A 9328-nucleotide genomic window follows, 5' to 3' on the forward strand; every position below is an offset into this window, starting at 1 on the left:
ACCCCAAAAAAAAAATTAAGTTTGTTTTTAAAAAATATTTTCAATTTCAACAATTATTTTCTACTCTAGTAAAAATAAAAGAAATTTTTCAAAAACATTATTCATTCATAAATCAAACACTAAAAACTTTTTTCGGAAAATATTTTCTACTCACCAACCAAACATGAGAAAATAAGTCAAAAATCAACTTATTTTCCAAGAAAACATTTTCTAGGAAAACATTTTCCATGGAAAACATTTTCCTTCATACCAAACACACCCTTAAAGTTGTCCGCATATTTCAATTGGACATCTTATTTTATGTTTGTTCCAATTAAACACCTTTATTAGTAAAAAAATTTTATCTATTGAACATTTTTTGACAATCAACTAAAAATACAAATTGTGTGTCATTCACTCGCGATGACATGGCATAATAACTAAACAGAAAAAGACATGTGGCCTTGGGCCCATAATAACAATTAAAAATAAAATAAAATTAAAATTTATTTTCAGCACCCAAAAAAATATTGGAAAAACCTTTCTCCCCATTTTCTTCTTTGCCAAAGACCTAGGCACCCACCCACCCTGACGTTCATCCTTTCCCAGTTTCTTCTTTGCTAGTACACACTATTTTTATTGGGAAAGAGGTGTGTCGAGGGATTGTGGCGAAGAAATTTGCCTGATGAAAATATTGGATTGAGTAGGGAAGACAAATTGGGGAAGATAATGCTAGGGATTTTTTAATTTTTTTTTTTATATGTTTTAAGTTATAATTTTTCTAATGTTGATATCTCCATTTTTTATTGGTCTGCCAAAATAAGTTTCTGGCTTCACGCTCTTCCTTAGATCCGTAATATACTCCTGATGTCATGTCACCAAAATGTATTTAATAGGTAAATGTTTTGAACGGTAAAGGTGTTCAATAGGTATAATGTCTAATTGAGGTGTCTAAACGAATTATGCGAATAACTTTAACGGTCCACGGATGACTTAAGCCACCAAACTAATATGCCATGGTCCCTATATGAATAACTACTAAATTAACGTGTCACCAACTTACGTAAATTTCTGTTCATTTTTACTTGTTATATTTGGATTTGATATACTCCATTCGTCCACTATTGTTTGTCAGGTATACTAAATATAGTTGTCCAAAATTAATTGTCAATTTAAACAATCAATAAATAATTAGTCATTTTTTTCCAATTTTGCCCTTAATAATTACATAACTACTAGTTTCAAAAAGTAGTCATTTTAAAGTTATAAGACTATTTTAATGTGAAAAATGTTGCTTTTATCGTTTTCAAAAAGTACAAACCATTTTAATAATAATTGATAGTAGGGTTATGTTAGTCAAATTGCACCTTATATTAAATTTTTCTTAAAGGTTATGCATGATACTAATTAATATATTTACGTAATTAATGCTAAAGGTAAAAATATATTTGCAACTTCACTTGATGAACAATAAGGAGAAATGGTTTGATGAACCATTATACTTGTATGTCTTTGTATTTTGGACCTTTCAACTTAGAACTTTGTCAACTGAACCTTCTAACTCAATGAAACTTAATATTTTAAACCCCTCTGACGGTTGATCAAGCTTATGTGGCAACTTGATTAATGAGTTAGAATAAATACGTGATTACACGCGCAAAAAAAGCGTAGACATAAGAATTTAAATTTAAAATAATTAAAAGAAAAAGAAACTAAGAAAAAATGAAAAAAAAACAAAATTAAAAATAAATGTTTCACTTCTTTCTTCTTTCCCCACCCATCCCGTTTCTTTTTCCTCTTCAATCATCACTTTCCCTGTTCTTCAGACCTCCATTTCTCTCTTTCTCCCTTTTCAATTTCCTTCTCTTTTTCTTTTCGTTTCTCTTCCCTCAAAAATTAAAAATATATTAAGGTATTTAATGGTGATTCATTGGTATAAATGGAGGAAAGAGTTGTAGAAGTTGCTCAAGTAACAATGAAGGGAGTAATGGAGTGAAAGAAGAAAATATTGTTTTTTTTAAAAAATAAATAATAAATGACGTGTCATTTTCATTGGGCGTTTGAAGTTCACACAAAAGCCAAAAGGATTTAAAATGTTGAGTTTCATTTAAGTTAAAGGGTTCAGTTGACAAAATGCTAAGTTAGAAGGTTCAGAATAGTAACTCATACAAATATAAAAATCCATCAGACCATTTCGCCGAACAATAATACCATCAATTTTAGAATGTGGTCCAAATATACCATTTATCAATAGTTGAGGGTAAGATATGCCTTATCGATGTAAAATTGATCTAAATATGTCTTTATAATGACGTGGACAAAAATCAAAATATTAATATATTAATAATGTAACAGTACGAAAGACAAATAAATTGGACTCTTCTTTAGCAGGAATAATCCAAACTTTGAATTTAACCTTGATTTATTTGTCTTTCTTACAATTGCATTATGTATATCTTTAACTTAGGCTGATTCATTTCATTTTTCCTCTCTCATTTGTGGGTGTGGAAAGATTTCGTTAGAGTTTTGGGACTATGAAGTTTTATTTTAAAGTGTTTCTTTTTATTTAGACTAGTTGAATTTTGAAGAAATATATATATATATCATTGTAGGCTATTTGTCCTTCTGTTTAATGAATGTGATTTTCATGGCTATTTTATTTTTTAATGAGACAATGTAGTATTTTCTCCGTTCTATTTTATATGAGCTAGTTTGACTTGGTGCGAAGTTTAAGAAAAAGAGAAAGATTTTTGAAACGTGTGATCTAAAATAAGTGATAAATATTTGTAAGGCTATAAATCATTTCATTAAGAGTAGGATGAAAAATTAAAAATTAAATTATTACTAAATATAGAAATATGTCATTCTCTTTGAAATTAACTAAAAAAAAAAGTCATATAAAATGAGATAGCGGAAGTAACTGAATAATTTGATTCCAATTAGGAAAGAGTGAATGATTTGGTGAACTTGAATGATTGTTTAGGGAATCTCCATTTTAAAAAAATGTCATTGAAAATCATTGTTACTGCACCATCACTTTATCTTGATGACACTCACATAATATACTCACTAAAATTTTACACAAAGAAGTTTAGATTAATTTCTGATCAACAAGATGTGTTGTAGCTTAGCTGAAGCACTTATTTACATACTGGTGATTTTTTAAAATTTTAATAAGTAATGTGTGTTCAATATCCATATTGGGTTCGATCAAATTTTAATTCGCACAAAAAAAAGAGGTAAAACGAAATATAACATAGAAAGATTACGAAATTGAGAAAAGGTAGAGAAGAAAGAAAGAACAATCCCACAATTGAATTAATAAGAGACCAACAAATATAGATTTTAATTCTCTAATTTGAACAAACCACTACAAGATTAAATTCAAAAGAGAGGAGAACTAAATAATCTAATTATCAAAAGATATTCAAGAGAGATCCGATTCAGTTGTTTTTATTTAATTTATTTGATTACCAAATAAAGTTAGTGTTTTCATTTTTTTATAAGAATATTTTACATGCCTTTATTTGAGCTACATATTTAGCTCAAATCAACTCATCTTTTAAATATTTTGAAATAAATAGATCAAACTATATTAAATTAATAAAGGAGCGAAATAGTAAATCATGCAAACTTACAACAAATCATATTGTAAGACTATTATATATATTTTTGATGATTAAGATATTTGAATTTGAATGTATGTATCTGATTGTTGAAATTTTCTCTAAACTTAACAATTATGAGAAAAATCTTTATTTTCTCAAGTATCTAAATGTGCATAATTTATTTTTATTTTTTAAAAAAGTAATAATTGAAATTCAAACAACATAAAAACTAAATACCATTAGTATGCATTAGCATCAATCATAATTGATGGTGATGTCACGAAAGCGTAATCATGGTAGGTGAAGATAATTAGTAATATAATTGTGCCATCGGAGTAATTCAGATAGGAAGTACTTTTATCTCTTTAATAAATTTAGTTAAAACACTCAAATATTTATTAAATTTTAAGAAAAAACAAATTTATGTCATTCATTATATTTAATAGTTGGGCTCATTCATGTTGTTACTATTACATTAAAGGTCTATTTGTGCCATTGTTTTTTTAACGGTCATATTTGATGATTTTGCAAAATCATTGTTTTCCACATGACCTCTTATTATAAGTTTACGCCACCAAAAATAAACTGGTCAAAAAAAATTCAAATATATATATTAAAAATAATTAAAAGAAAAAGAAACTAAGAAAAAAATGAAAAAAAAACAAAATTAAAAATAAATGTTTCAACTTCTTTCTTCTTTCCCCCACCCATCCCCGTTCTTTTTTCCTCTTCAATCATCACTTTCCCTGTTCTTCAGACCTCCATTTCTCTCTTTCTCCCTTTTCAATTTCCTTCTCTTTTTTCTTTTCGTTTTCTCTTCCCTCAAAATTAAAATATATTAAGGTATTTAATGGTGATTCATTGGTATAAATGGAGGAAAGAGTTGTAGAAGTTGCTCAAGTAACAATGAAGGGAGTAATGGAGTGAAAGAAGAAAATATTGTTTTTTTTAAAAAATAAATAATAAATGACGTGTCATTTTCATTGGGCGTTTGAAGTTCACACAAAGCCAAAAGGATTTAAATTGTTGAGTTTCATTTAAGTTAAAAGGTTCAGTTGACAAAGTGCTAAGTTAGAAGGTTCAGAATAGTAACTCATACAAATATAAAGATCCATCAGACCATTTCGCAGAACAATAATGCCATCGAATTTTAGAATGTGGTCCAAGTGTACCATTTATCAATAGTTGGGGGTAAGATATGCGTTATCGATGTAAAATTGATCTAAATATGTCTTTATTATGACATGGACAAAAATCAAAATATTAATATATTAATAATGTAACAGTACGAAAGACAAATAAATTGGACTCTTTTTTAGCAGGAATAATCCAAACTTTGAATTTAACCTTGATTTATTTGTCTTTCTTACAATTGCATTATTTATATCTTTAACTTAGGCTGATTCATTTCATTTTTCCTCTCTCATTTGTGGGTGTGGAAAGATTTCGTTAGAGTTTTGGGACTATGAAGTTTTATTTTAAAGTGTTTCTTTTTATTTAGACTAGTTGAATTTTGAAGAAATATATATATATATCATTGTAGGCTATTTGTCCTTCTGTTTAATGAATGTGATTTTCATGGCTATTTTATTTTTTAATGAGACAATGTAGTATTCCCTCCGTTCTATTTTATATGGGCTAGTTTGATTCATTGCGGAGTTTAAAAAAGAAAGGAAGACTTTTGAAACGTGTGGTCTAAAATAAGTTATATATATTTGTGAGGCTATAAATCATTTCATTAAGAATAGGATGAAAAATTAAAAATTAAATTATTACTAAATATAGAAATGTGTCATTCTCTTTGAAATTAACTAAAAAAAAAATAAGTCATATGAAATGAGACAACGAAAATAACTGAATAATTTGATTCCAATTAGGAAAGAGTGAATGATTTGATGAACTGTTTAGGGAATCTCCATTTTTTTAAAATGTCATATTGAGTTTGACCAAATTTTAATTCGCACCAAAAAAAAAAAGGTAAAACGAAATATAACATAGAAAGATTAAGAAATTGAGGAAAGGTAGAGAAGAAAGAAACGAACAATCCCACAATTATATTAATTAGAGACCAACAAATATAGATTTTAATTCTCTAATTTGAACAAACAACTTCAAGATTAAATTCAAAAGAGAGGAGAACTAAATAATCTAATTATCAAAAGATATTCAAGATAGATCCGATTCAGTTGTTTTTATTTAATTTATTTGATTACCCAATAAAGTTAGTGTTTTCATTTTTTATAAGAATACTTTACATGCCTTTATTTGAGCTACATACTTAGCTCAAATCAACTCATCTTTTAAATATTCTGAAATGAATAGATCAAAATATATTAAATTAATAAAGGAGCGAAATAGTAAATCATGCAAACTTACAACAAATCATATTGTAAGACTATTATATATATTTTTGATGATTAAGATATTTGAATTTGAATGTATGTATCTGATTGTTGAAATTTTCTCTAAACTTAATAATTATGAGAAAAATCTTTATTTTCTCAAGTATCTAAATGTGCATAATTTTTTATAATTTTTTTTAAAAAAGTAATAATTGAAATTCAAACAACATAAAAACTAAATACCATTACTATTCAATAATTTTCATTAGCATCAATCATAATTGATGGTGATGTCACGAAAGTGTAATCATGGTAGGTGAAGATAATTAGTAATATAATTGTGCCATCGGAGTAATTCAGATAGGAAGTACTTTTATCTCTTTAATAAATTTAGTTAAAACACTCAAATATTTATTAAATTCTAAGAAAAAACAAATTTATGTCATTCATTATATTTAATAGTTGGGCTCAATCATGCTGTTACTATTACAGAAAGGTCTATTTGTGCCATTGTTTTTTTAACGGTCATATTTGATGATTTTGCAAAATCATTGTTTTCCATGTGACCTCTTATTATAAGTTTACGCCACCAAGATTAAACTGGTCAAAAAAAATTCAAATATATATATATTGTAATTTATTTTGTATCAGTAAAAAATAATGATTGAGACATTTATGATAAATTTTATGAAAAGACGAATGAAAAAAAAAATTTAATCATCAAATAATAAATCTAAATTAGCTGATGAATCAAATAATTGAGTAAAAAAAATGCATGAAAAAGATCAAATATACCTCTAAACTATTTTAGAAGGATAAAGAAAAAAACTTAGGCACATGCACCATGGCCAATAGTGAATAAAGATATATTTGGATCAATTTTATATCGATAGGGACGTAGTTTATCTTAACTATTGTTAGATGGTATTGTTTGCAACAAATTTTAAAGTGAAAGAAAATAAATTACAATAACAAATAAAATATGACGTACAATTCTGTTGATCCTTGATTCTACTCTCCTAAGATTTATCCATGATTCTAGGGCCGTTAGTGACATATTTCTCGAACTAGGATGATTTAGATTTGACCTCTAATATTCCATGACTTTTATGAAATATTCGAGATCTTGATCTTTAAAATTACCCAAGAGTTTATGGGATATTTGAAATGTCTTTTAAGGGAATTTTGTACCTTTTATATAGGTGTGAACTAGGGTTTACGGTTGAATAGCCTCCAAGAATCCTAATTTGAGTTGAGCACAATTTGTAGAGTCCCAACTCGAATTGAACGCATCTTGTAGAGTCCCACAAAATTTCAATGTTTATAGGTACACTTGGACCATTTTCTAAAATTCAAGGAAAAAAGCTAAAATATATGATCGAACTAATAGAAATGACTTATTTATATCATTTGTTATAAATTCAGTTCATCTATGACATAAATAAGCTATTATTAATAATTTTAATAACATATTTGAGTTTTTTTTCCCAAAATCTATTTCATTATTATTCAGTGAGTGAACTGGTAAAAAAAAAATACTACTAATATGTACTTAGGTAGGTGGCACATTATTATAGTAGTTATTCCTATAGGTACTATGGTAGGTGGCATATTACTCCAATAATTAATCCCGTGTACAGCACTGATTGTATATCTCTCTATCTATTTGGATCCTGGCGATAAACGATTGTCATGTTAGTTCAAATATAATGTTTGTTTTGATTATTATTTAAATTTTATCATATTATATCGTTAAATAATGTCGAAAAGTCTCATTTTGTGTAACGATTATTTGGTGTTATCGTGTCGTTACCTTAATTTTTTCATTTTATTTTTATCTTCACTTATTATTTTATAATCATATTTTTATTTTTTACCCTACTTTTTATAGTAACTCTACTCTACAATCTATTTTTCTTGTAGATTTATCTTATAAATTGTTGATAAGTGACATTATATAACAACAGAGCAAGTTGATTGTGTTTTGTAAGTATGAACAACAAAAAATGAAAAACTTGTATGGTTGTGAGACATTTTGATTAGCCAAGTCTCTTGATAAGGCTTATAAATACTATTGTTGTGGAGGAATGAAATGTCAACTACATTATTTGTATTGTCAATCTCTCAACATTGAAAGTATAATTGACTAGCTAGTATTATTACCATGGCACATAAATTTGCGATCCTTTTCACCATTCTCCTTGTGGTTATTGCTAGTAAGTCATTTCATTTTATTCCTACATTTTAGAAGGGAAAATGATCAAATTTAATTTTATCTTTCGTTATAGTACTTCTCTTGAAATTAGTCATTTGGCACAAATATATATTTGAACTTCAATAATAGGTATTTTTAGACTTTATAATTAAAAAATAGTTAATTATCATGGAGTCTCAAATTTCACAGTGAAATTTTTTGTGAAACTTGAAATTCCATAAAAATAGCTATTTTTTTCAGAATCAGGGCAAAAAAAATGGCCCGTGAACATACTTTCTACTACTACAATAGACACGTTGCTCAAACTACCACCAAGCCTTATTTCATCGAAAAGTAAGATAATGCGCAATTACCGTACACTCTACCTAATCTACGACCTCCATATACCCTCTTATCTAAGGTTATACCCTTGATAAGGTGAAATTGCAGTCTGCAGTATGTCTTGTACGTGTTATTATCTCTCCCTAGTTCAGCCTATCTCCACCTCTCCTCGTACCCACTATATCCAACCTCTCACACCTCCTCCTCACTAGGGCATCTGCACATTTCCTCTTCACATACATACTCATACAACCTACTTCACAACGGATGTCACTTCCACTTTGTCTCGAATATCCTCATTCCTAATATGATCACTTCTAGTATATATGTGAATTCAATATATATATATATATATATATATATATGTGGGGTATTAAATAAGTCATATATATTTGTGTACCGTAAAATTATCTCATTAACGACAAAATTAAAAGTTTAAATTCAACTTATTTCGAATACATTATTTTTTCAAAATTTATTTTTTGAATTTTGCGGCTCAAGATCATGTGATGGCCCAAGATGCTATACTATCAAGGGAAAATTGTATATAATAGCAAACTATTAATTCAAATTAAATGCTATAAATATAGTTTGATTTAATTGTACCTCATAGCAAACTGTTGCTATTTCACCTCTCTCCTGGTGAATCTCGCTGCCACTCTTGTTCTCTCCCTCGCCTCTCTCGTTTTTTATACAAACACAAGTGTATAAAGTGCGTTTGTGTTTGTATAAAGTGAGAGAAAATTGTATATATACATATATTTTCGTTCCCCTCTCTCCCCTCTCCCAGATCTCGCTCGCCACTCTCCCAGATCTCGCTCTCTCACTCGCCTCTCTCACTTTATACAAACACAAATGTATAC

Source organism: Solanum tuberosum, unplaced genomic scaffold, assembly GCF_000226075.1.
Source record: "Solanum tuberosum cultivar DM 1-3 516 R44 unplaced genomic scaffold, SolTub_3.0 scf00300, whole genome shotgun sequence".
NCBI classification, from domain to species: domain Eukaryota; kingdom Viridiplantae; phylum Streptophyta; class Magnoliopsida; order Solanales; family Solanaceae; genus Solanum; species Solanum tuberosum.